General features: G+C 40.3%; 1 protein-coding gene across 1 annotated transcript in view; it reads right to left on the bottom strand.

Moving 5' to 3' along the window:
• Window positions 1-22,434, bottom strand: part of SCAPER (S-phase cyclin A associated protein in the ER) — a 580,407-nt gene extending 557,973 nt beyond the window's left edge. The window contains exon 1 of the mRNA XM_053594624.1: window positions 22,304-22,434. The gene's annotated coding sequence lies outside the window, so the exon portion shown is untranslated. The remainder of the gene's footprint in view (window positions 1-22,303) is intronic.
• Between the last annotated feature and the right edge of the window lie 4,801 nt (window positions 22,435-27,235).

The following is a 27,235-nucleotide window of genomic DNA, read 5'->3' as shown; positions in this document are numbered from 1 at the left end:
AGCACACCTTAAAATAAGACACCGTCTTACTTTCAGGGAAACAGGGTATATCTTTCCTCATTATGTCCATATCCTTGGTGACTTTGTCTTTGAATTCAATAATTTCTTGAGACAACTTCTCAACTGCATTATGTTTCTCCATTTCCATCTTTTCCTCCAGTCCTATTATCTTATTTGCCATCCATATTCTAAATCCTATTTCTGACATTTCAGCAATTTCTCTGTGGATAGGATTCTCTGTTGTATTCCCTTTGATGTCCCCAGGAGGCATTGATCTGCTCTGATTTTTCATGTTGCCAGAGTTCTTCAGCTGATTCCTCTTCATGAGTATTTTCAGCTTCTCCCTATTTTTCTGTTTTAGTATGTTAATTATACTTTTTTAGTTGAATGGTTAGGTTGTCCCTGATGAGTCCACTCCTCACCATTGCAATGCCACCACTGCACTAACAAAGGCAGAGAAGTGGTGAATCCTCCTAGACAGTATCTCCAGGAGGACAAGAATGAGAAGGTAGTACTGGTCCAGAGATCCAATCAAAGTCACTCTGCCAGTGCTCGCTCCACCCACCAAATCAAGTTCACAAGGCTGACAGCTGACAACGCTGGCTCAGAGCTCAGGAGAGATGCTTATGCATTGCCTAGTGTGTCAGAACTCCATTGCTCCAGTTCATGCACTGTATTCAGTACCTTGCCACCTCATTGAGCACCATCTAGCCAAATGAATGCTAAGGGCTGCAGCACTGTAAACGGCGTAGGCTCAGAGCTCTGACAATGTCACTCAGGCACTAGGCACTGCTTTCCCAGTCAAGATTAGGGGGCTGCTGCCTGGCAGGAGGCACCAGTCTGATGTTCAGATAAGTCACTCAGGCACCAAGTACAGCCCACCCACTTGAGCTCTGTGAGCCTCGGCCCAGTGGAAAGTGTTAATCCAAAATTCAGTACAAAGTTGCTTTAAAAACCTCATCCCACCCACCCAATTGAGCTCAGAGTGCCACCCAACTGAGCTCAGAGTGCCAGTGCAGAGTGCTAATCCAAAGTTCAGTCCAAAGTCCCTTAAATCTCATCCCCACCCACCCAATTGGGCTCAAGGAGCCCCACCTGATGGAGCCACAGGTCCAAATTTCAGTTCAAAGTCACATAAACCCTGGCCCCGCCCACCCAGTTGAGCTCAGAGAGCTCCACATGGTGGAGGCCAAAGATCCAAAGTTCAGTTCAAAGAAGCTCAAACCTCAGCTCTGCCCACCCAACTGAGCTCAGAGAGCCCTGCCTAGAGGAAGCCAGAGGTCCAAAGTTCAGAGAGCCATGCCTATTAGTCACAAGTCAAAGTCAGTGCTTAAAGCACTGGCCCCACCCACTCAATGGAGTGCAGAAGTTGTCCTGAAGGGCAGAAAACAGAGCTGCCTGAGAATTCCTGAGGAGCTGGAGAAGGGTAGTTCACCCTCTCCTCACAAAAGCTTGGACTACCATGCTACTGTTCTTACGCTGCAGCTTGGCGACCAGCAGACTTCCCCAACTTTCCAGTGAGTTTGTCAAACACTCTGCACTCTACAGGGGGCAGTCCTACCAACAACTAGGGTGGGGTAATAGCAATCTGGGTGCTCAGGATTGCAAGAAAAATATTTGGTCTTTTCTGCCAGACAGAATAGGGCCCAGTCTCAGTGGTGGGAACTCAATAATGAAGGAGGACTGAGATGTAGCAACTGCTCTCCCATTGGATAAGGTCAGGAGACTTTTAAACCCAGTTCACTGGCTGACTGGTCTTTTACCATGGAGCTCCTGCTTTGGGGGAGTGGTCTCCCTTCCTCTGAGAGCTGGGCTTGTACCTGTTGTTTTTCTTCAACTTTCTTATTTCTGCCATTTGGTTCAGCCAGGGTGATGTGTACCTCATGCAGTCCTCTCAATGCATAGCTCCTCTCATATGCTTTCCATCCACTTCAGTCCAATATCTCTCCCTTTGGGCAAGAGCTTCTGGCAAAGCTACTTCTAGTCCACCATCTTCCCACAATTCCCTCCTAGTCTCACCCAATGATGTTTTTCACAAAGAAAGAAAAAGCAAACCTAAAATTTGTATGGAGGCATGAAAGACCCAGAATTATTGAAGAATCTTGAGCAAAATATGGAGGCACCACACTACTTCATTTCAAGATAAACTACAAAGCTATAGTAATCAAAACAACATTGTACTGGTATAAAAACAGATATAGAGGGAGTGGAGCAAGATGGCAGACGAGAAAGATAGTTCAGCTGAACTCTCATAGTACAACTGAGGAATGGGAGAAAGCCAGGCTGTGCTTGGCACAGAGGCCTTGCCTGGAACTGTGGCTCAGGATGCGCAATGAGGTGGCAAGGTACTGAATACAATGCATGAACTGGAGCAATGGAGTTCTGACACACTAGGCAAGTTTGCATGAGCAGGCAGGAGCAAACAGCTCAGCCATGGAGGTCCAGGATGGGTCCACTCTTCAGTGCTCTGGGGAAGCTGCACGTTGATTAGAAAGCCTGGAAGAGCAGGGGCACCCAAACGGGTACCAAAGCCAGATTTAAGGGCTGATTGGTGCCAATTTGCCACTGGTTTGGCTGTGGTAGAGATGGCCATATTGGGAAGATCTTGGCAGCCAGAGGGCAGCCACTGTTGGGAAGGTCACTACAAAGTCATGAGGATAGGCCTCCTACAACAACACAGCCTTCTTAGTTGCACTTGCTGGGATTGAACCTTAAATTCTGACAGGCTCAGAGACTCCCAAACCCCACAGGAACTGCTGTTGGAGGGCACAGTGAGACCTGCCACTGAAGGATTCTGGAGAGCTTTGAGATCTCAACCCAGCAGGGACTGAATGCTGAGGAAATAATCAATTAATTTAGGAAACAGGTCTATGCTTCGGCACTAGAAAGAGGTTACCAGCTGTGTTGTCCATTCCCTAAAACTATATCACCATCTGGTGTTCTGGCAATATATTGCAACACAAATATATTCCTACTAAAGCTGGACCCTTCTGTCATATGTATGTATATAATTTTTTGATATATGTATGTAATTATTATTTTATTTCTTTTTTGTCTTATTTGTATTATTTTTTTTTCTTTTTGTTCTTTCATTTATTTGTTGCTGAGGTGACTTATTTTTGGTTATTAGAGCTTTTTGTTATTTTATATTGATGTGTCTTGTTTCTTGCTAATTGGTTTGGTTGGTTCTTAACTTCCATTTTTACTTACATCAAGACCAAGGGCCCCTGTTTTGTTTTGTTTTTGTTACAGTACTTAAGCCTCGTTTATTCCTTCTCCCTACTTCATTCCTCTACATTCTCTTTGGATAGAGACTTCTATCTTTCTCATCTCCCACATAAATCACTTCCACAACAGCTAAGATAACCTCTCTTTTTTTTTTGGTCTTTCCCTCCCTCCCTCCTTCCCTCCCTTCATTTTTTGCTAAAAGCTCGGATGACCCAGCTATGATCAGGCAGGCAGGCCACAGCAATAGTCTGGCTCAAGGTGGCGAAGAGACTTTTCTACCTTTAGCCCTAGGAAGAAAGTATTGGCAAGATCGTGCAGCAGAATTTTTCTATTTCATTTCATCCTTACTTAATTTTTCCTTCTTGTTTTTTGTTTTTGCTCTTTTTCTTTTCTCCCTATCTTTTGGCAAAGGAAGAGTCTGGCTCCACCCAGACTGGTAAGGAGCACCTGATTTCAAGGAACCCACCTAGCCTAGCCCCTCAAAATTCTTGAGCTAAAGGTGTGACCTTAGCAACGTGATGATCAATACCATTTCTTCAATCACTCTCATCCTCTCTGATTTCCTTCTCTCCTGTTCTTCAGATTTTTTTTTCTATTACTCTCCTTCTGTTTTTTTTCTTTTTCTTTTCATTTACTTTTTACTTCTTTTTTCCTCTTTCTCTCTTTTCCTCTTGTTTCTCCCTTTTCACTCTTTACCTTTCTCCTCATTTTGGTCTCAACTGAACTCTGAGACAAGGTAATTTGAAGCAAAGGGGGCAGTGAGAAAAGGAGGACAAGGATGTAAACAAGAGAAAAGCACACATGAGGAGAAACCAACAGAAAAATTTAAGCACCATGAAAAACCAAAATAGAGCAACTCCTCCAAGGGACCACAAGGCAACTTATACAGACGACTCCTATAAAGAATTAATGGATTTGACAGAAATGGAATTTAAAATATGAATGATTAAGACAATAAAGGGAATGGATGAGAAAATGGAAAGACAGAACAAAAGTCTGACAAGAGATATGTAGAATATACAAAGGATATGGCAGAACTTAAGGAAATAAAGGAGACTATCAGGGACTGTAAAGATGCAAAAGAAAGTATCAAAAATAGATTAGAGGAAAGAACATCAGAGTTAAAGGATAGTGTTTGAATTAACCTACACAGTCACAGAGGCAGAAAAGAAGAAAGAGAAAAAAAAGGAGGAACTTAGAGAACGCCAAGACTCCATGAAGCATTCAAACATACAAATAATAGAAATCTCTGAAGGAGAAGAAGATTGTCCCAAAGGTATGGATGCCCTACTACAAACTATCATAAATGAAAATGTACCAAGTTTTACTAAAGATCCCAATACACTCCTGTCAGATGGGTATCAAACCCAGGGTCATCTCAACTCTAACAGAGCTTCTCTAAGACACATTGTAATAAACCTGTCCAAGTCAAGATGAAAGAGAAAATTCTGCAAGACCCTAGGAGTAAGCATGAACTGACCTACAGAGTCAGAGCAATTAGGATGACAGCCTTTTCAACTGAAACCTTCCAACCCAGAAGGGCATGGTCATCCACCTTCAACATCCTTAAAATAATTTTCAGCCCAGAATTCTATATCCTGCTAAACTAAGTTTCAAAATTGATGGAGAAATCAAATCTTCTGCAGATATACAAGCACTGGGGAAACTGACCATAACAAGACACATCTACAGGAAATACTTAGACCTATTCTCAACACTGAATACCACAATGGACCACGACCAAAGTAACCACTGTGAAGCCAAAGGCCTACACGACAGACTTTCTCATAACAATGTGAATATAATTCTACCACACATATCGATACTCTCAGTAAATGTCAAAAGATTGAATTCCCCACTGAATAGGCACTGGCTGGAGCCATCCATATGCTGTCTCTAGGAGACACACCTACCCCCTGAAGGGCAAATCAAGATTCAGGGTTCAGGGCGGCACCTGTGGCTCAATGAGTAGGGCACCAGCCCCATATACCAAGGGTGGTGGGTTCGAACCCAGCCCCAGCAAACTGCAATAAAAAAACAGCTGGGCATTGTGCAGACACCTATAGTCCCAGCTACTCGGGAGGCTGAGGCAAGAGACATCTGGAACTGAACAGAAAACCATGAGATGAAACTAATATCGCCTAAGCCCAAGAGCTGGAAGTGTGAGCTGTGATGCAACGGCACTCTACCAAGGTCGACAAAGTGAGACTCTGTCTCTAAAAAAAAAGACTCAGGGTTCAGAAATGGAAAATAGTATTTCAAGCAAATGGAAATCAGAAGAAAGGAGGGGTTGCAATCTTATTGTCAGATACAAGTGTACTAAAAGGAACTATACTTAAGAAAGACAAAGATGGGCACTTCATACTGGTCAAAGGAACAATACAACAAGACATCTCAATTGTAAATATTCATGTATCTAACTTAAATGCTCCCAAATTTATGAAACAGATTTTGAGGGGTCTGAGAAATATGATATTCCATGACACCATAATAGCCAGAGACTTTTACATCCCTCTGGCAGTACTGGACAGTACTAAATCAGTAGTTCTCAACCTTCCTAATGCCACAAGCCTATAATATACTTCTTGTGGGTTGCGACCCACAGGTTGAGAACCACTGCTCTAAACAAAAACTAAACAAGGACACAAAAAACTTATACATGACTGTAGAACAAATGGGTTAATAGACATACACAAAACATACCATCTCAAAGCAAAAAAATATACTTTTTTCTCATAAGCCCATGGCACATGCTCCATAATAGATCATATCTTATGATACAAATCAAACCTCAGCAAAATCAAAGGAAAAGAAATTAGACCTTGTCTCTTCTCAGACCACAAGGCTATAAAGGTAGACTCAACTCCAACAAGAACATTCATCCCCATACAAAGGCATGGAAATTAAACAACCTTATGGTGAATGATAGTTGGGTTCAGGAAGAGATAAGAGGAAATGGTTGAATTCTTCAACCATAATAACAATAAAGACACAAGTTACCAAAACCTGTGGGATACAGCAAAAGCAGTCCTGAGAGGAAAATTTATTGCACTAGATGCCTACATTCAAAAAACAGAAAGTATACCCATCAACATACTCATAAACCATCTAATGGAATTGGAAAAAGAAGAAAAATCTACCTCTAAACCCAGCAGAAGAAAAGTAATAACCAAAATTAAATCAGAGATTAATGAAATTGAACACTCAACAAAAAGTTGGCTTTTTAAACAAATAAAATCAATAAACCTTTAGCCAGACTAACTAGAAACAGAAAAGTAAAATCTCTAGTAGTCTCAATCAGAAACAATCAAGGGGTAATAACAACAGATGCCACAGAGATACAAGAGATTATCTGAGTACTAAAGAAACTCTGAAATTTCACAATGTGGAGGAAATGGATCAATACTTGGAATCACACCCTGCCCCTAGACTTAATCAAGAAGAAACAGACCTACTGAGCAGACCAATTTCAAGCACTGAGATCAAAGAAACAATAAAAAAATCTCCCAACAAAAAATGCCCTGGCAAGATGGCTTCACACCAGAATTCTATCAAACCTTCAAAAAAGAGCTTATACCCATACTACAGAAACTATTCCAAAAAACTGAGAAGGAAGGAACCTTCCCCTACACCTTCTATGAAGCAAACATCACCCAAAAACAGGGAAAGACCCAACTAAAAAGGAGAACTTTTTGCTAATGAATACAGATGCAAAAATTCTCAATGAAATTCTAGCTTCTCATTACAAAAGTCATACATTACAATCAAGTAGGTTTCATCCCAGGGATGCAAGGTTGGTTTAACATACCCAAGTCTATAAACATAATTCACCTTATCAACAGAAGCAAAAACAAAGTCCATATGATCTTCTCAACAGATGCAGGAAAAGCATTCAATAAAATTCAACATCCTTTTTTAATTAGAACTCTGAAGAATATAGGCATAGGTGGCACATTTCTTAAACTGATTGAAACCATCTATGACAAACCCACAGCTAATCTTACAGTGAATGGAGTCAAACTGAAATCTTTCCCACTCAGAACAGGAATAAGACAAGGTGGTCCTCTATCAATACTACTATTCAACATAATGTTGGGAGTTCTAGCCAGTACAATCAGGCAAGAGAAGGTAATGAAGGGGATCCAGATGGGGACAAAGGAAGTTAAACTCTCCCTCTTTGCCGACCATATGATCTTATACTTATAGAACCCCAAAGACTCAACCCTAAGTATCCTGGAAGTGATTAAAAAATACAGTAATATCTCAGGATATAAAATCAATGTCCACAAATCAGTAGCTTTTGTATATGCCAATAAAAGAAGTTAATCAAAGACACAATTTCCTTCACAGTAGCTTCAAAGAAAATAAAATACCTAGGAATATACATAACAAAAGAGGTGAAGGGCTTCTATAACAGAGGACATTAACAAATGGAAGAACATACCATGCTCATGACTGGGAAGAATCAACATTGTCAAAATGCCTGTACTACCCAAAGCAATCTACTGATTCAATGCAATTACCACTAAAATAACATTAACATACTTTCAAGATTTGGAAAAAATAATTCTTCATTTTGTATGGAACCAGAAAAAAACCCATATAGCTAAGGCAATTCTTAGTAATAAAAACAAGGCTAGGGCGGTGCCCTACGTCAGTGTGTAGAGCACCAGCCACATATACCCAGGCTGGTGGGTTCAAACCTGGCCTGAGCCAACTAAACATCAATGACAACTATAACAACAAAAACAAATAAATAATAGCCAGGCATTGTGTTAGGCACCTATAGTCCCAGCTTCTTGGGAGGCTGAGGCAAGAGAATGATTTAAGCCCAAGAGTTTGAGGTTGCTGTGAGCTGTGACACCACAGCACTCTACCAAGGGCCACATACTAAGGCTCCGTCACAAAAAAAACCAAGGCTGGGGCATCAGCCTACCAGACTCTAGGTGATACTATAAGGCCATGGTGATAAAAAAAAAAAAAAAAAAACCAGCATGGGATTAGCATAAAAATAGAGACATAGACATCTGGAACTGAACAGAAAACCATGAGATGAAACTAATATCTTACAGCCACCCGATCTTTGATAGACCAAACAAGAACATACACTGGGCTAAAGAATCCCTATTCAATAAATGGTACTGGGAGAAGTGGTTAAGCACATGTAAAAGACTGAAACTGGACCTGCACCCTTCTCACTCACTAAAATTTATTCAAGATGGATAAAAAAATCGAAATCTAAGGCTTAAAACAATAAAAATCCTTGAAGAAAATGTGGGGAAAACACTTGAAGATATCAGCCTGGGGAAAGACTTTATGAAGAAGACTCCAGTGGCAATTCCAATAACAACAAAAACAAACAAATGGGACTTAATTAAACTGAATAGCTTCTGTTCAGCTAAGGAGACAACAAGTAAAGCAAAGAGATTACCATCAGAGTGAGAAAAGATCTTTGCATATTATGATCGGACAAAGCTTGATAACTAGAATCTACAGAGAACTCAAATTAAGCAACAAAAAAAGAGCCAATAATCCCTTATATTAACAGGCAAGTGACATGAATAGAGCCTTCTCTAAAGAAGACTGATGAATGGCTAACAAACATGAAAAAATGCTCATGTCACTAATCATCAGAGAAATGCAAATCAAAGTCACCCTGAGATATCATCTAACCCCAGTGGGAATGGCCCACATCACAAAATTTAAAGTTGCAGATGCTGGTGTGGATGTGGAGAGAAGGGAACATTTTTACACTGCTGATGGGACTGCAAACTAACACAACCTTTTTGGAAGGAAGTATGGAGAATCCTCAAAGAACTCAAATTAGACCTCCCATTTGATCCTGAAATCCCATTTCTAAGCATCCACTCAGAAGAAAAATTCCTTTTATCATAAGCACATTTGCACTAGACTGTTTATTACAGCTCAATTTATAATTACCAAATTGTGGAAACAACCAAAATGCCCACCAATCCAGGAATGGATTAACAAACTGTGGTATACATATACCATGGAATATTATTCAGCCACTAAAAAAGATGGTGACTTTACATCTTTTGTATTAACCTGGATGGAGCTGAAATGCATTCTTCTTAGTAAAGCATCACAAGAATGGAGAAGCAAGAATCCAATGTACTCAATTTTGACATGAGGACAATTGATGCTAATACATGGTGGGCAGCGGGGGAATGAGGGAGCAGAGAGAGGAAGAGATGGGAGTAGGAGGTTGTGGTATGTGACACACTTCTTGGGGGCGGGTCACAATTGTAAGAGGGACTTTCCCTAACAAATGCAAGCAGTGTAACATGGTTGTTTGTACCCTCAATGATTCCCCAACAATAAAAAATAAATTCTTTTCTTTAATCTTTAAAAAAAAAAAAAAAAAGATATAGAGACCAAAAGAACAGAACAGAAACCCAGAAATCCATGCACTTACAGCCAACCAATGCACAACAAAAGTGCCAAGAACACATAATAGGCAAAGAACAGTCTCTTCAATAAATAGTGCTGGAAAAACTGGCTATCCACATTCAGAAGAATGCAATTGGACCCTTATCTCACACCATATATAAGAATGAACTAAAAACTGAATTAAAGACTTAAATGTAAGACCTGAAACTATAAAACTACAGTAGAAGAAAACATAGAGGAAAAGTTTCTTCACATCAGTCTGGGCATTAATTTTTTTTTGGATGTGACCCCAAAACACAAGCAACAAAAGCAAACACAGATGAATGAGACTGCATCAAACGAAAAAGTTTCTCCAGAGTAAAGGAAACAACAGAGTAAAGAGACAACCTATGACATAGGAGAAAATATCTATAAACTTCACCTCTGGTAAGGGGTTAGATAATATCCAAAATATATAAGGAACTCAACAACTCAATAGCAAGAAAATAATTCAATTAAAAAATGGACAAAGGACCTAAATAGACATTTCTCAATGGAAGACATATAAATGCTCAACTGATATATGAAAAAATACTCAGTATCATTGTCAGGGAAATGCAAATTAAAACCACAGTGAGATAGCAATTCACACCTATTAGACCATTATCAAAAAAGACAAAAGTCAGCACCCATAGGGCATGGGCCACATACACCAAAGCTAGCGGGTTAGAGCCCAGCCAAGGCCTGCTAAACAACAGGCAACTGTTGCTAAACAATGGCAACTGCAACCAAAAAAATAAATAAATAAATAAATAGCCGAGCATTGTGGTGGGTACCTATAGTCCCAGCTACTCGGGAGGCTGAGGCAAGAGAATTGCTTAAGCCCAAGAGTTTGAGGTTGCTGTGGTGCCATGGCACTCTACTGAGAGTGACCTAATGAAATTCTGTCTCAAAAAAAAAAAGGATAAAAGTCATCAAGTGTTGGTGAAGATGTGGAGAAAAGAGAACAACTACACACTGTTGGTAGGAATGTAAATTAGTATAGCCAGGATGAAAAACAGTAGGAAGGTTCTTCAAAACATTAAAAATAGAACCACCACATAATCCAGCAATCCCACTTCTGGATATATAACCAAAGAAAATGAAAATAAGCATATCAAAGAGATATGTGCACACCCAAGTCCACTGCAGCATAATTCACAATGGCCAAGATATGGAATCAACCTAAGTGTCCATCAATGCATGAATAGATAAAGAAAATGTACTGTACATATGCATAATGGAATATTACTTAGCCTTTAAAAAGGAAGAAATCTTGTCATTTATGAAAAAAGATGAATCTGGTGAACATTACACTAAGTGAAATAAACCAAACACAGAAAAACACAGTATTATCTCATTTATAGGTAGAATCTAAAAAATGTCAAACTCACAGAACCAAACAATACAATGGTTGCTAGGGGATTGGGGACATGAGGATGAGGAGAAATTGGTTAAATGATACAACGTTTCAGTAAAATAAATTCCACAGATCTATTGTACAGCTTGGAAACTACAATTAAGAATAATGCATTAATAGTATCAGAATACTTGAAAATTGACAAGCGATTAGATCTTTTTGTTGTTGTAGTTTTTGGCTGGGGCCTACTCCTTGAGCCACAGGTGCCGCCTAAGAGATTAGATCTTCAATGTTTTCAAAAATTAACTATGTTAGGTGATTAATATGTTGATTGGTTTACTCATTTTACAAGATACACATATCAATCGTGTAGTATACCATAAATAAATACAATTTATATTTATCATTATACCTTAATAAAGATAGAGGGGGATTTACAACCCATCTATCCCTGCTGGGTGAATGGGGACTGAAGACCCTGCTTTTGGCAAAGGAAAGTACCCCCAGAAAAAAAAGAGGAAAACTAAAAAGTAAGCTGAGTGAACAAAGAAAAGTCAGCTAGTTTACCTTTAAGCTAGCCGTTGCTAGTAAGCTTCTTGCCTTTTCTGAAATTCTAGCCTGCTGGGGATATAGCTTACAAACACCCTGCTAGGTCTGTAAGCACTCTGAGGAGAAAAATGGTCATAGAAGAGGCTATGACAATGTCCTAGAAAAGATACAACTTCTAGGGTTTTTCCTGCCCATTAAACAGGCAAAGCAGATACTCATTGTGGAGATTTGCATTTGCCTGGGGCAGAGACCATGGGAGTAGTTTGAGCTCTGAGATATGGGTTGAAGAGCTCATATCCCTTATAGCAGAGGAAAATCCACTGTGGTGGTGATGGGAGGAAAATGCCTCCCTCTCATAGATCCCTCAGAGGAGATTAAGGCTGGTGGCGTTTTACTCCACAGAGAACTAGCAAAGCTTAACACCTCCCTAGAAATCTGTGTGTGTGACCTCAAGTAGGAGGCATTCCCAATACAATGCTCAGATTTCAGATTTCTGAAGGTTACCCTTAAGGTTAATTATAATAACAATGGGAACTGATATGATCAATACCAGAAACTGCTGAAGTCTTTGTTCCCTCCCTCATCTTACCCTCTAAACAAATAGACTACAATAAAAGCAGAGTGGAGCAAATACTTTGGTGCCATTACCAGAATCCCAGGAAGAGGCAATGGACCCCTGAGCTCCCACTTTTAATTCTACTCTACATCTCTTGTCTTTCTTTACTCTATATTTCTTTGGTCCATCACCGCCGGTTTCCACAGATCTCAGCAGATGCTGCTCTCGGGACAGGACTCTGACATATCCTCACTCCCACCTCCAGCACTTCCCATCCTCCTCTCTCTCTAGAGCATTCCTTGTTTTATATTACTTACTGGGTGTTCTGTCTGTTTCAAAGAAATTGTATGTGAAGAATCTGATGGCACATAACCAGTAATCAGTAACTAGCAATTGTATACCACAGTGACTATACGGTTTCTTCTTTGCTATTCGTCTGAATTTCTGAAATACAATTGCACTGCAGTTACAACTTTTAAAAACTATAATGATTAAAACTTAAAGTACTTCCAAATTACAGATTAAACTCAGCTTTGACTTTAAATTTTTCGATCCAGAGGTCACAAATTCTAATTACCAGGCCTTTTAGAAGGGGAGAAAAAAGAACAAAATTTCAAGACTGAATTATCTCTTGAGTTCTACCAAATGCTTATATCACTGACATCATTGTGTCTTGTGCACTACTATTCAAGTTCATACCTGACAGATTGTCTCTGCCTCTGAAGGTGAGTGGTACTAAAAATGCATGATTTTCTATTCCTAAACAAATTCAAAATAGTTCTGGCAGCACTTACACAAACAGGTACTACAATATATAGATTAATAAACATATATACGGAATGTGTTTCACAGTAGAGTGTTTAAATATCACAAGGGATTTCTAGGGAATGATCTACTTAATGATATGAATAAAAAGCCAACAGGCAGAGAGCAAGCAAGAGGAAGAAGAGGAACCCGTGTCAGGTTAAATAGCAAACTAGTATATCAGCTAAGACAGATTATGTCCTTATTTCTCCACAAAAAAATATATGAACAGATAATAAACATATGAAAAGATGTTGAAATCAATGATGACTAGGGAAATACAAATCAAAACCGCAGTGAGATACAACTTCATACTCACGAAGATGTCTAAAGTCAAAAAGACAATAAAAGTGTTGAAGAGGATGTCAGAGAAAGCTAGACTCCTTACGCCCTGCAGTGGGAATGTAAATGGTACAGCTGCTTTGGCAAATAGTCTGGCAGTTCCTCAAAAAGTTAAAGATACAGTTACCAAATGATCCAGCAATTCCACTTCTAGAGAAATGAAAACACAAGACCACACAAAAAGTTGTACAGGAATGTTCACAGCAGCATTATCATGATACCCAAAAAGTAGAAACAATCCAAATGTTCATCAACTGATAAATGAATAAATAAAATATAGTATATCTATATAATGAAATATTTGGCCCTAAAAAGTAATAAAGTTACTGATATATTGTAAAATATGGATGAAACTTAAAAACATTCTGTTAAATGAAAGAAGGCAGACACTATAGACCACAAATGATATAATTCCACTTATGTGAAATGTCATAAATAAGCAAATCCATAGACACAGAAAGTAGATTAGTGGTTGGCTGGGGAAGGGATGGCATGGAGAAGTGAGAAGGGAAGCCAGAATGGAAAATGACTCCTAATCATTATGTGATTTCATATTGGGGTATTGAAAATATGCTAAAATTGATTGTGGTAGCGGACACACAACTCTATAAATACATGAAAAATCACTGAACTGCACATTTTAAATGGGTGAATTTTATGGTATGTAAAATGTAACTCAATAAAGCTGTTAAAAGAAGAAAGCAGGCTGAGCACAGTGGTTCACACCTGTAATGCTAGCATTCTTGGAGGCCGAGGTAGGTGGACTGCCTGAGCTCCCAGGTTCAAGACCTGGCTGAGCAAGAGCAAAACCTCATCTCTAAAAAATAGGTGGGCTTTGTGGCGGGCGCCTGTAGTCCCATTTACTTGGGAAGCTGAGGCAAGAGAATCACTTGAGCCCAAGAGTCTGAGGTTGCTGTGAGCTGTGACGCCACAGTACTCTACCAAGGTCGACAAAGTAATACTCTATCTCAAAAAAAAAAAAAAAGAAAGAAAGAAAGAAAAAGAAAGCTATTACCTAATCCATTATTTCCAAAATTTCAATCATTCAGTTAACCACATTCTATACTATCCATACTATTATTTATATAACTTTTTAAAAATAGAGCATTTTTATTCAAATAAAATTTGTACCATTATCATAAATGTAAAATTGGTTAATGTAAAATAACTTTTGATATGACAAAATATTAATGGTGGTGCTCAAATAAATAAAATTTGAGAAACTCCGGGCTATGGAAAAACAATTGCCAAGCAGAAAATGGAGCACTAAAAAAACAAATCAGCAAGCAGAGAATGAACACTAGGACTGAGCCCAAAGTGTCTGAACAGTGCCTGTCTGTAATGAACTGAAGTCTTACTGGTCTCATTCTGCCCCGTAGTCCCAGAATGTATCTGAGGATACCTGACCTGAGAGCCCTAGAGATGGAAATGTGAAGTTTGGTTCAAGTGCTGGGAGGGGATATCTCTCTTTTCTTTATCTAAGTTTTGGTACACCGGTTGTAAAAGCAAGGAGTAAATTACAGACCCAAAGGAGTGAAAAGCCTGCTAGTAACACTACACTAAAATATACAAGCCTACCTAGCAGCAGCCAGCCAGTGTATCTATCAATTGTCCACATATTTGCCAATAAATGGTAGAAAAACTGGGGTTGCCAGTCCCTTTCCAAATGTTGACAAAATCTATCACCCATGTTTTTGCCTTTTCTGAAGTTTAAGAAAAATCTGAGCATTTGCCTGGGTCTGGTACTTAAACAATGTTGTAGGCATAATCAAAAACTATTGATAATTTTCCACATCTTTGGTACTTAGAAACTAAGTAGACACTTCATAATTCCAGGTTGTTTAACACAGTTTTCAACTCTGATTACTTCTGTATATACTGACGTGAACACATCAACCAAGAAGCACTTATTTTTTCCCATGAACATGGTATGCCCTGCTGAAAATATCAAAGCCACCTCTTTCCAATGCTAAGTCAAAAGCAGGCCTAACACACAGTGATGTCTGAAACTTGCTTCAAAACAATTTGGTTGAGGAATAGTTTTTATGGAATACTATTATTGTCTATGTATAGGTCACTGTTAAAAAAGATTGGTACATAGCAGTTTATTACACTATTCTACTTTTGCATATATTCTTAAAATAATATATAATGAACTTACTACTTTAAGAAGTTGTCATTAAAAAGTAGGGAGACTAAGGTAGGAGGATGGCTTGAACCCAGGAGTTTGAGATTACAGGGAGCTATGATCTCACCACTGCACTCCAGCCTGGGTGACAGAGTAAAATCTCGTCTCTAAAATAAAACAAAACAAACAACAACACAACAAAAAATAGTACTTTAGCAAAACTTCATGAACTCTTTAGTATTTCATGTCACAGGAGAAAAAGTCTTTCCATAAATCATTTCCTTCAAATAATTTTTTAAGGCTGGCTTCACCAGTAGACTGCAGAACTTTTCCCTGTTTGTATTCCACAAGACCAATAGCCCATCAGTGAAAGCCAAACGTATTTGTGAAAAAGGGTACCCTCCAGAAGAAAATTGCTGATATTTTATCAATGACATTTTAATTTTTGTTTACAAGCCATTTGAAGTTTTCACTTCTACAATTTCAGAAATGTCAATTTAACAAAGGATATCATATTGCATTATTAAAGAGAATTCTGCTAAACTTTCCACTAAATAACACTACCACTTTCTAAGTGTTTAAAGAACATTCACGTTCACATGTGATTTGTTTCTATTTTAAAACTAGGCTGGACAGGTACAATGAACACTGAAGGATGGACACACTTAATGGACTCAAGCATTACAAAAGTTATCCATGTTACCAAAAACATCTAAACCCCTAAAAGTTTTGAAATTTTTTTTTGTTTTTGTTTTGTTTTTTGTAGAGACAGAGTCTCACTGTACGGCCCTCGGGTAGAGTGCCGTGGCGTCACACGGCTCACAGCAACCTCTAACTCTTGGGCTTACGCAATTCTCTTGCCTCAGCCTCCCAAGCAGCTGGGACTACAGGCGCCCACCACAACGCCCGGCTATTTTTTTGTTGCAGTTTGGCCGGAGCTGGGTTTGAACCTGCCACCCTCAGCATATGGGGCCGGTGCCCTATTCACTGAGCCACAGGCGCCGCCCAAAAAGGAAGTACCATATCCAAGCTCTAGCCAATTTATAGGCAATAGTGTGGCCATGAATTTAGTCAATTCTTATCAGTATGTACATACATAATTTTAAAAAACACATCACACAAATGATCTCTATACTAGTAAGTATAGTTTACTAACACTCATAAAAAAATGTTTTTGAAGAGTTCTGTTCTTAGTTACTAGCTTTACTTTTTTTTTTTTTTTTGCAGTTTTTGGCCCAGCTTGAATCCCCCACCCCCAGTATATGGCACCCTACGCCTTGAGCCACAGGCACTGCCCAATAGTTTTACTTTTTTAAGTAGTCTAATTTTTATAGCGTTTTGATTTATAAACAGTAAAACAGGGAATAATTTTTATTTATTGAACCAAACTTTGGACTTTGAGGTTTTTGGGGTTTTGTTTTATTTTTGTTACTATTTAGCAGAACTTATCAATTTCACAGAAGAACAGATAATTTAATAGTTAATAACCAAAGATATCTTTTTAGTTATATGCTGCCAATCAATATGGGATAACTATTGACAAATACTATGGGAATTAGATATCCAAAATGTGTAGGATCACATAAAAAGGTAAACCTGTTCTCCTTCTCATATACCTGTTTTAACCAAGCTTAACCACACAATTACTTAAATCACAAATCTAGGAAATGCATTTCATCATTCTCTTTCCTATATCATCTTAATCAGCAACCCAATTAACATTTTATAAATAATTAAATTCTGCTTATGTATAAAAAAATTACATAGCAATATCACCTACTCATTTCATTATGCTCACCTGCATTCAACATTTCTGGTAAATGCTGTAATTTTAGGGTTTGGGGGGTTTTTTGGCACTCCCTATAGAGAACCCACAGTTCAGTTGTATTCAAAGAAAAAAACTTTCAATCATACTAGAAAAAACTCAGCCCTAGGTTTGGAATCTGCACTCAAACTATATGTGCAATAAGGATAATATTCTGCTAATACAACTAATCTGCTGCTGCATTTGTCTGCTGACTAGTCACCAGAGTAATCTGTTACAATACACAGCTAGCTTTGCTTGTAAAAATGCAAGAACCCATATACCAGTCATTACTCCTGTCATTAACACTGTAAGCTAAGTGCATTCTTTAATATAATCTATCTTACACCTTTATATGCTGGCATAAACAGACAACTCTGCTTAAAATAATGAGTCCCTCATAAACCATTCTTTGACTATCTGGACACCTCCTCCTCATCTGCATCAAGTCAGTTTCAAATCATAAAAACCTAATTTACGATGATTTAACAATAAAGCCATTTAATTATTTCATATAACAGGAGGCTAGAGGTAGGTTTGGTGGAGTGGATAAACAGTGTTATTAGGGGCCCAGAATCTGTAGATTTTACTACACCATCATCTTCAACATGTTAGCTTTTCATTCTTATATTTTAGGCTCAAACTCACAAATAGGCTGCATTAAATCCAACCATTAGGTCCTTGACCAGTATTACCAGGAGAGGAAAGGAACAGGGGCAAAAAGGCTATCTTTTGGTTTCAAAAATCTTGGGCCCTTTATCCATGAAGCAAAATATTGCCCCAAAACCTATTTATTTGGCCATACTAAGAAACATGGACACCAGATCTACAAGGGGACATAGAGACAAAAACATGAAAATAATGGGAATGTTGTGACAAGTTTAGACAAATGATTTATCCCTTTGTGCAGTATACACTGACATATTAAATCAAAAGATTCCATAAACATGGGGAAAGGGGGGAAATGTTGATGCTGAGTAATTATCTTTTCCATATTTTGAAATTCATATTTACCTACTACTTTTTAAATAAAAATTCTAGTATTTAAAAATAAATAAAATTAGGTTGGGTTGTGCTTAAGTATAAAGAGGAAAAACAGAATCTCAAGTCTCTTCATCTTATTTACCTTTAAAATATTTTTGTATACATGGGCGTTGTGACAGGCACCTGTAGTCCCTGCTACTTGGGAGGCTGAGGCAAGAGAATCACTTAAGAGTTTGGGGTTGCTGTGAGCTGTGACGCCATGGCTCTCTACTGAGGGTGACATCATGGGACTCTATCTCAGAAAAAAAAAATAAATATATAATAAAATATTTCTGTAAAGGCCAGGCATAGTGGCTCACGCCTGTAACTCCAGCACTTGGGAGACCAAGACAGGTGGATTGCCTGAGTTCACAGGTTAAAGACCAGCCTGAGCAAGAGCGAGACCCCATCTCCAAAAAATAGCCAGGCCTTGTGACGGATGCCTGCAATCCCAGCTACTTGGGAAGCTGAGGGAAGAAAATCGCTTGAGCCCAAGAGTTTGAGGTTGCTGTGAACTATGATGCCACAACACTCTACCAAAAGCAACAAAGTGAGACTGTCTCAAAAAATAAAAAATTTTTCTGTAAAGTAGTTAAATGAAGGCATTAATAAAGTCTTGATATCTTGATATCAAACCAATCTTTTAATGATTCTTAAATACCTACAAAGCATTTTTAAAGTCTATGTTTAAAACACTATATCCCTAGCACTCTCGGAGGCCAAGGCGGTTGGACTGTTTGAGCTCAGGAGTTCGAAACCAACCTGAGCAAGAGAGAGACACCCTGGGTGGCACCTGTGGCTGAGTGAGTAGGGCACGGGCCCCATATAACGAGGGTGGCGGGTTCAAACCCAGCCCCGGTTAAACTGCAACCAAAAAATAGCCGGGCGTTGTGGCGGGCGCCTGTAGTCCCAGCTGCTTGGGAGGCTGAGGCAAGAGAATCGCGTAAGCCCAAGAGTTAGAGGTTGCTGTGAGCCGTGTGACGCCACAGCACTCTACCCAAGGGCGGTACAGTGAGACTCTGTCTCTACAAAAAAAAAAAAAAAAGAGGGAGACACCCATTTCTACAAAAACAGAAAAACTAGCTGGGCATGGTGGCAGGCACCTGTGATCCCAGCTAGGGGAGGCTGAGACAAGAGGATACCTGAGCCCAAGAGTTTGAGGTTGCTATGAGCTATGATAATGCCACAGTACTCTACCCAGGGTGACTGAGACTCTGTCCCAAAAAAACAAATAAAATAAAACACTATATCCTCTGGACCCCAGTCACCAAAATTATTCTTTTATAAACACATTTGTAAAGTAACACTGATTATGCTTCCATAGTTGTTTTACTTAAATGAGCAGGTGGTTTGCCATAGATAGCACTATGGTCTGGATGTCTGCATTCCCAAAAATTCATATTCTGAAATCCTAGCTCCCAAGGCGATATAGTATTAAGAGTTAGAGCCTTTGGGAGATGTTCAGACTATAAGGACAAGGCCTTCATGAATGGGATTAATGCCCTTATAAAAGAGACCAGAGAGAGACACCCTCACCCTATCCGCAATGTGAGGACACAGCTAGAAGGTGCCATATATAATCCAGAAAGCAGGCCCTCACTAAACACAGACTCTGCTGACATTAACATCTTTTGTTACAGCAGGCCAAGTAGACTAAAAAAAATAGAGATTTTTTTAAATGCAGCTCAAGGGAGTGGGAACAAAAGAGCAAGAATTTGTTGAGGGCTTGTCATGGGTCATAAATAGTCTTCAGGGGTCCTCAAACTGTGGCTCGCGGCCACATGAGGCGGTGTGAATGTATTTGTTCCCGTTTTGTTTTTTTACTTCAAAATAAGATATGTGCAGTGTGCATAGGAATTTGTTCATAGTTGTTTTTTTTTAACTATAGTCCGGCCCTCCAACAGTCTGAGGGACAGTGAATTGGCCCCGTTTAAAAAGTTTGAGGACACCTGGAATGTTTTACATATACCTCATTTATTGCAATCAATAAATCTATGACAGCTTGGCCCCAGTGCTCAATGGTTAGGGCACCGGCCACATACACCAGGGCTGGCAGGTTTGAAATACAATTATAACAACAACAAAAATAGCCAGGCATTGTGGCAGGCACCTATAGTTCCAACTACTTGGGAGGCTAAGGCAAAAGAATCATTTAAGTCCAAGAATTTGAGGTTACTGTGAGCTGTAACGGCACAGCACTCTACCAAGGTCAACAAAGTAAGACTCTGCCCCCGCCCTCAAAAAAAGAAAACTATTACCTAATCCAGGGACATAGTGAGATTCTGTTTTAAAAAATAAATTAAATAAATAAATAAATCTATGAGATGTAAATTATTCCTTTTTACAGATAAGTAAATGAAAGCTCAAAAAATTTTAATTTAATCCCTGTGATGGAGTTGGGATTCAAACTGTGATCATTCTGCCTTCAAAGCCATCAGATCATACTCCCACAGAGAAAACTTTGCAAATCATATTAAAAATTGACTTTTTGATAAATTAAAAGTTTTAATTCCTTAGTGGATATTATTCAAATCACTTCAATATGTGGCATAAATCAATCTGCACCAAACAAGTTTTGAGGAAAAGTCAATGTTAACAGAAAAATGCCAAGAGACAAAGCACCAATTTAGGCCAAAGTAGATCAGTAGACAGCCTAATCCCAGAGCTACCACTCACCAGCTGGTGATGTAGAGCAATTAATAATCTTTGCGCGCCTCAGTTTCCTTATTCATAAAAGAGCATAACTCCCACCTCTCCCATCCTTCTCTTTCAGGTTGTTTATAAGGATGAAAAGTTCATATTGATGCAATGAATTTTAACTAAAAATCTGCAATACACATAAGGAATTAGTATTTATTAAGTAAGATTATAGTAAATAGTTATTTTCATGGAAAATTTAACCTGGCACAAACAGAATGAGAAATACTGTCCCCGGGGCGGCGCCTGTGGCTCAGTCGGTAGGGCGCCGGCCCCATATGCCGAGGGTGGCGGGTTCGAGCCCGGCCCCGGCCAAACTGCAACCAAAAAATAGCCGGGCGTTGTGGCGGGCGCCTGTAGTCCCAGCTACTCGGGAGGCTGAGGCAAGAGAATTGCTTAGGCCCAAGAGTTGGAGGTTGCTGTGGGCTGTGTGAGGCCACGGCACTCTACCGAGGGCCATAAAGTGAGACTCTGTCTCTACAAAAAAAAAAAGAGAGAGAGAGAGAGAGAAATACTGTCCCCAAGCACCAGGAACCTGCTCTGCAGCAGAGCCCCATCTCAGCGGGAGCCACCTGACAGCAGCAGATGCCAGTCGGAGGACCAATTTTCTGCCTGCTTTCTAATAATGCTGTCCCTCCCTGCAGCCTGTTCTCCACTCTACCTGGTTCCAAGAACGCGCCTGGAAAACGGTGGCGGGGCGGGAGGGCAGGCGCGAAGCAGCTGCTTAGAACAGAGAAACAAGAGGCTGAACCCCACTCTCCCCAGGTGTGAGGTCCTGGTTAAACCGTGCACCCCTCCGGGCCTCAGCGTATTCATTTGTTGGATGGAGACCATTCCCGCCCTGCTTCCCCAGCAGAGCTAAGACCAGGGTCATGGTGCAGGAAAAGCATGGTAAACCCTGCTGAAAACCAGAGATGGCGATGGCGATCACCTGTCAGATGAAGGGAGGCTCCTCTGGAGGCCTCTTGCAGTTGTCACATTCCAGAGGCCTCGTCACGCGCGACCGGGGGCCTCCCCACTCACCATGAAGTGGTGAGGCAGACTCCCACCCACCCTCGGACCCCGTGCCGCGCGGGGTCCCATGTCCGGCGCACTCCCGCTAAGAACGCAGGGCAGGCAGGCGCCCTCCAGGACAGGCTCCGAGCCTTCTCACCTCCACCCACAGGCCTCCCCAACCGACCCCCGGGCCTTCCAGAGAGACCTCGGCGCCCCTCCCCCAGCAACGATCCCTGCCCCCTCCGCCTGCACTCCCAGGTGAGGGGGAGGTGAAAGGGTGTACTTCGCCGCCATCTTGTCCCCTTGGCCCGCAACGGGTCCAGGCGGCCCGCGCCCCGGCCCGACCCGCCTGAGTGTGCGCGATGCGCGCCCCTCGCGGACACTCACCCCAGGCGGCCCTGCGCAGTTCGGGCGGCTCAGAGCGTCCCGCCGGGAAAGGGGCGGGGCGGCCTCGGAGGGGCGGGGTGGCGTCCCGGCGCACCACGTGACTCCCAGCGCCGGCCGGGCGGCTCGCAGCTCCGGGCCGCCGGCGCGCAGGCGCAGCCCGGTTCGCGCCTTTGGACAGCCTAGGCGGGAGGCAGTGGTTGCGGCTGCGTCTCCGAAGCTGTTCTTTGCTTAGACTGTACTCGCACCGCAGACCCCTCTCTTGGAATCAATTTCTTCCCCTCGCCTGCCTGATCATCACTGCCAGTACACAGATTAAGGACCTAGAGCTCTGCCTCGCAAAAGAGTGTACTTGAGAAAGCGCTTGGCGGGTGGCGCCTGTGGCTCAAGGAGTAGGGCGCCGGTCCCATATGCCGGAGGTGGCGGGTTCAAACCTAGCCCCGGCCAAAAAAAAAAAAAAAAAAAAGAAAAGAGAAAGCGCTTGGCACTGCTTAGCCTGCACCATAAAGCTTTCTACCACCACTCTAGTGTGCCAGGATTGGAAACTTGAAGTACAAAGACCTAATAGTGTTTAATCTTAAGGGACAGCACAAACACATGATGAACCAAAGACTTTGGCAATGTTTAAATTACAGTTCTGAACAAAAAAGACTCAACGCAAACCAGAATTATCAAATATCCCCCATCATTTTTCATCTGTCTGGAAAACAGGCCTTTTTTAGCCTTCCCTCTCCCTTCCCTGCTCCCTCATTACCCGCAGAAGGCGGGAAGTCGTGGAATCTAATGGAGTCTACCTCACAATTAGACTCTGAAGTTCTGTGAAGGCAGGAACCATAGTGTTGGCTATGTTCTGGCCCCTCTTGCTGCTGTAGAAAATTAGGTCTTGATTCATTTATTCAACCTGCCATATTTCAGATGCTGTTATAGATACTTGGAGTTAATAAATGAACAAAATAGACAAAAATCCCTTCGTTCTTGGGGCAGGATGGAGACAATAAATAGCAAACTTAATGAGTAAACTATATGGTAAGGCGGTAACCACTACAGTAAATAAAACGAACAGAATAAGGGGGGAGGGAGTGGGGACTATGCTACACTTTCATAAGTGGTGGTCAGGGCTTTACTCCTCTTATAGTTTATCTCCCTTTCTTTTCATTCCTGTAAGAATGTAAGCAACATCAAATCTCTCCCATCTTGAAATCTTCCACCCAACCCCACCAGACTCAACTTAAACCTCTGCTTTCTTCTTCCCCTTTTCATACCTGCCCTTCAGAGCTACATTTCTCCAATTATCTAAACAAGAGTGTCTCCAATTTCTCAACTATTACTCATGTCTGGACTTAACTGCACTCTGCTTTCTGACCTACTGCCCCCTGGAAACCATTCTTTCCAAAGTCCCTAGAGGTTTCCCTCCTGCAGATCTTGTGGGCATTATCATCCTGACCTAACTTAATTTCTCTTCATGACACTCTTTCCTTCTGGAAACACTTTCTTTCCTTGCCTTCTATTTTTGCTCTCTTGATCACACTTTATTTCCAACCACTCCCTTTTGCGGGGGGCGGGGGGCATCTCCCTTTATTTTTCCCATCCCTTAAATATTAGTATCCTGCAGAGACAGGTGCAAGCCCTTCACTCTTTTTCTTTTTCCACTGCATATACTCCCTCTACGCGATTGCTGCCTTTTACATAACTTAGCACCATTGTGCTCTTGATTTCCCAACATACATCTCCAACCCTGATTTCTCTCCTGAAATGCAGATCCATGCTACCTACTGGTCATCTCCACTTGAGTCTCTCAAAATCAATATGACAAAAATAAATACCACTCATCTTTCTTTTATATATATGAAATACATATATATGAAACAGTTATATTAAAATATAATTTATATACAATTCACCCAAATAAGTGTACAAATTAATGGTTTTTTGTATACTCACAGAGCGAATTAGCCGTTGCTACAATTTTAAAACATTTTCATCACCACAAAAAGAAATCCTGTGTACTCATTTACAGTTATTCTCCCATTTCCCTTCAACACCCATGGCCATAGGCACACTAATCTATTTTCTGTATACATAGAGTTGCCTATCCTGGACATTTCATACAAAGGGAATCATAAAATGTGGTATTTTGTAACTGGCTTTTTTTCATTTTGCATAATATTTTCAAGTTACATCCACGCTGCAATATGTATTGATACTTCATTCCTTTCTTTGGCTAAATATTCCATTGTATGGAATATATGCCACCTTTTATTTGTCCATTCATCAGTTGAAGCACATCTAGGCTATTTCTACTTTTTGACTATTATGAATAATGCTGCTATGAACATTCATGTACAAGTTTTTCTGGGGACATATGTTTTTATTTTTCTTGGGTGTATCTCTAGAAGTGGAATTTCTGGGCTATGTGGTAACTGAATGTTTAACTTTTCAGGAACTGCCAGATGGTTTACCAAACCAGCTGCACCTTACACATTCCCACAAATAGCATACGAGGTTCCAGTTTTTCCACAGCCAACATTTGTTACTGCTTGCCTTTTTTATAATATTATTTAAAAAACCATATTAGTGGGCGTGAAGTAGCATCTCATTGTAGTTTTGATTTACACTTCCCTGATAGCATCTTTTCGTGTGCTTATTAGCCATTGGTGTAGGGTCTTGGAGAAATGTCTATTCAAGTCCGTTGCCCATTTTTTAGTAGAGTTACCACTCATTTTCTTTTGCCACAGAATCCACTCTTATTATCGAGCTGCCAAATGTTCTGCTACTCCTCCATGACTTACCCTTTCCTCAGCCCCATTGATGGTAGACATGACTAGGCAGCTTGCCTTGGCCAATAAAATGTAATTAGGAATGTCATTATTCCCAAGCAGAAGCTTTTAGAGTCAGCTTGTGGGTTCAACATTTCTCTTTTCTGTCTGCAAGGAATTTGTTTCAGAGAGAAGCTGTTTCATCAGCCTAGATTCCAGACTAAAGATGAAATGAAACATAACTACTGCTGATCCCCAAAGGATATGTTTTTGGTTTTGTTCTTGTAAACCATTCAGATGCTTGGGAACATTGGTTACTGCATCATAACCTAACCTGTCCTACAGGACACACTTGTCCACTATCCTTCCAGACTCTTTGGCATGGCCTACTAGGCCCTGAAGATGAGATGTGTTGACCTGTACAGCTTCATTTCTAAATCATTCCCTTAACCACCCTGTGCTCCTGACAAAATAAAATACATTCAAGCCCTGGAATTCACTTCTTCCTCTCTTTCTCTCTCCTCACCTTAAGCCTTTGCCCAACTTGTTCCTTTTTGCAAGAATAATATAAATAGCTATCTTTGCCTAAGCATTTTCTATGTGCAAGATAACTTATACACAGCAAGAACCTCTATAGTTGACCACCTCCCTACATTGACAAACTCCTTAAGTTGACCTAATTTTCATAGACCAGACGTGCACCACATGTACATATCAATACAGTAGGCCTAGTTCCTTATGTTGACCAGTTTGCTACAGTCCCTTGGGTGGTCAAATTACAGAGGTTCTGCAGTGTAAATATATATATATATATATACTGCCAGATGGTTTACCAAACCAGCTGCACCTTACACATTCCCACAAATAGCATATGAGGTTCCAGTTTATACACACATATGTGCACACACAAACTTATTTTGTCTAACAACAACCCAGAAAATCAGGTAATACATCCCATTTTACAAATCAACAAAGGTCCTAGATTTTCTTTTCTTGGAGGTAGGAAGGGGTAGAGCCAGAATTTGAACCTAGATCTGTTTGACTTCAAAGCCCTTCTCTGAGTCATTATGCTATAAGAGTTAAGAGATAGTTAAATTTTATTTAGCATTTACTATAGGCAGCCCTTGTGCTGAAGTACTCTGAACAAGTTATATTTAAATTAATAAATTATATGCACTAGAATTATACAATAGTGGTAACCTACAGACTCAGATTTTGGAGTTAGATAACATAATGTGTGACCTTGAAAAAATTACTAAACCTCTCTAAATTTCATATTCATCATCTGTAAGATGGAGAAATAAAACATACTTTGTATGTTTTTGTAAATATTGAATTTTAGAAAGCACTCAGAACAATTTAGCATATAGAAAGAGCTCAAATTACAGAAGCTATAATACAGTAGAACCTCCATAAGTTGACAGTCTCCCTACCTTAACCACCTCCTTTAGTTGACCTAATTTTTGTAGACCAGACATGCACCACATGTAAGTATTAGTACAGTAGGCCTAGTTCCTTAATGTTGACCACCATCTCCATGTGTTGACCGGTTTATTACAGACCCTTGGGTAGTCAATTTACAGAGGTTCTACTGTTCTTTTTGTTTGTTTGTTTGTTGTTGTTGTTGTTTTGTCATCTAACAAAAAAAAGGAAGAAGCCAAGGACAGGTAGAACCAAAGGACAAGGGATGTTATACAGTACTACCTACTTCATATGCGTGTTGTGCTTCACTCCTTCTCCATTTTTCTCTCCTTCTCTTCCTCATGCATCATCGTTTCACAACAAGCATATGAAGTAGGTAGTACTGTATAACATTCCCTGTCCTTTGGCTGCCTATCCTTTCCCACTTCTTGTCTTCTGACATGAGTCCCTCCAGAATGCCCCTGCCCCTTTTTTTGCTACCTGGCAAACTCCCACTTACCTTTAGGACCTGCCTTAGATGTTTCTTCCTGAACCTCAAAGTAGACTTGGACGCTTCCTCTACTGGGCTTCCAAAGCACTTTGTACAAACTTAGACACATTTGAAGCAAAAAAAGAACTCACTCAACTAAAAGGTGGGGTTACTATAAAGCTAGAACTAAGATGTAGAGTCTTCAGAGCCAGCCATTCTTGACTCAAAGTGAATTCTCTGATTTCTCTGCTTTCTTTTCTGCTTTAAGGTCTGTTCTCTCCTGGTCAC

This window comes from Nycticebus coucang, chromosome 6, assembly GCF_027406575.1.
Source record: "Nycticebus coucang isolate mNycCou1 chromosome 6, mNycCou1.pri, whole genome shotgun sequence".
NCBI lineage: Eukaryota > Metazoa > Chordata > Mammalia > Primates > Lorisidae > Nycticebus > Nycticebus coucang.
This window is presented reverse-complemented; position numbering and strand designations above follow the sequence as displayed.